Raw genomic sequence first — 2,089 nt, forward strand, 5'->3', positions numbered from 1 at the left:
TCACCTATGAACGCGTGCCTGACAACCACCTCCGTTCTATTTGCACTAGCTTGAGTGTGTATCTCTTAGCCTCCTGGTTCACGATCAGAGTCTTCGTGGTATAGGCTAGAATTATTGGCGGCCATTCCTGAGATCTAGAAAGTCTAAACCTTGTCTGTGGTATTCCGAGTAGGATCTGGGAAGAGATGACTGTAACGAGCTTCAAACTCGCGAGTGCTGGGCGGAGTGACAGACGCAAAAGAATCAATGGATTCTATTCCAACATGAGGGAGAACCGATAGATGATTAGCCGTGCGGTGACAACGCATTTGGACCATTTTCACTGAGAGGATGGATGGTAGCCATTGACAACGGTGATCCACCAACATACAGCTTGCCATGGAAGGAGTGATAAACCACTATTTTATGGTTTATCTTGTGCTCAATTGAGTGGTTTTTATTAACTCTTTACCCACTTATTCATACTATTTGCATGGTTTTTCATTTGCCTTCCTAATTATGTGCTTTGATTGAAAACGTGCTTATTTGGACTTATAATTGCTAATATTAATCCTCTCTTATTACCATTAGATGCCTTGATATGTGTGTTAAGTTAATTCAGAGATTACAGGGCAAGAATGGCTGGGAAGATGGAAAGGAAGCATGCAAAAGTGGAAGGAATACAAGAAGTTGGAGAAATTGCTAAGCTGTCCAGCCTGACCTCTTCGCACTCAAACGGCTATAACTTTAGCGACACAGGTCCAAACAACGCGGTTCCAGTTGCGTTGGAAAGCTAACGTCTGGGGCTTCGATTTGATATATAATATGCCATAGTTCCTCTAAAGCTAGGTGACGCGACCGCGTGATCCATGCGGCCACGTCGCATTGACGAAAAACCAGCGTGACAAAATTCGAAACCAGCGAATTCTGAACTATTTTTAACCCAGTTTGTGGCCCAGAAAACACAGATTAGAGGCTATAAAGTGGGGGATTGCATCCATTCATAAGGAGGCTCTAATAATCCACTTTTCATGTTTTAGATGTAGTTTTAGAGAGAGAGGCTCTCTCTCTCTTAGGATTAGGATTTAGGATTTCTCTTAGTTTTTAAGAGTGACTCTCGATCCAGGTTCAATATTCCTTTTTCTTCATATTTCTCTTTTACTTTCAGATACTCTAATGCTTTTATTTTTATGTGACTTATGTTGCCCAATTGGCTTATGAACTTTTCCATGTTAGATTTTACTACTTTGAATGTATTTTATCTGAGGTATTCCAGAAATTTGTGATTTTAATTTAGCTTTCTACATTCTTGGCTTTGGTTAAGAAATTAGTAACTCAGGATAACTAAGTCCGGAATTCCAATTTCTAAAACCTTGCCAAGAGTTCATTTTTATTGTTGTTATTTTATTTTCTCTGCCATTTACTATTGTTGCTTCTTATCTTATACATTAATAAAACCCCAAAACATACTTTTTTTCCATAACCAATAATAAGAACATACCTCCCTGCAATTCCTTGAGAAGACGACCCGAGGTTCAAATACTCGGTTATCAATTTTAAAGGGGTTTGTTATTTGTGACAACCAAAACGTTTGTACGAATGGATTTCTGTCGGTTTAGAGACTATATCTACAACGCGACTGTTTTTATGAAATTCTTTACTGGCAAAAATCCTAACGTCAAAATGGCGCCGTTGCCGGGGAGTTGCAAACGTGTGCCTTATTATTGGTTATCGTAAATTTTTTTTTTGATTTTTTCTTGTTTATTTGTTTTTATTTTTGTTTTTATTTTTGCTTTTCCGTAAATTAAGAGGTTATTTGTTTTTATTTAGTTATTAAAAAAAAATTTTCAAAAATTTGTTCTTAGTGTTCATCTTGATCTTCAAGTTGTTCTTCACGTTCAGCTTGACCTTCAAGCTGTTCTTAGTTGTTTTCTTCCGTTTGATCTAAAAATTTGAAATTTGGTGTCATTTTATTGTTTTTCTATTTCCTCATTAAATTCAAAAATATTTTTAATTAATTTTTTCAAAAAAAAAATTTCAGATTTTTATTTTTAAAATTTTTTTTCTTATCTTATCTTATTTCAAAAATCAAATTTCAAAAATTTAAAAT

The sequence above is a fragment of the Arachis ipaensis genome, chromosome B04 (assembly GCF_000816755.2).
Source record: "Arachis ipaensis cultivar K30076 chromosome B04, Araip1.1, whole genome shotgun sequence".
NCBI classification, from domain to species: domain Eukaryota; kingdom Viridiplantae; phylum Streptophyta; class Magnoliopsida; order Fabales; family Fabaceae; genus Arachis; species Arachis ipaensis.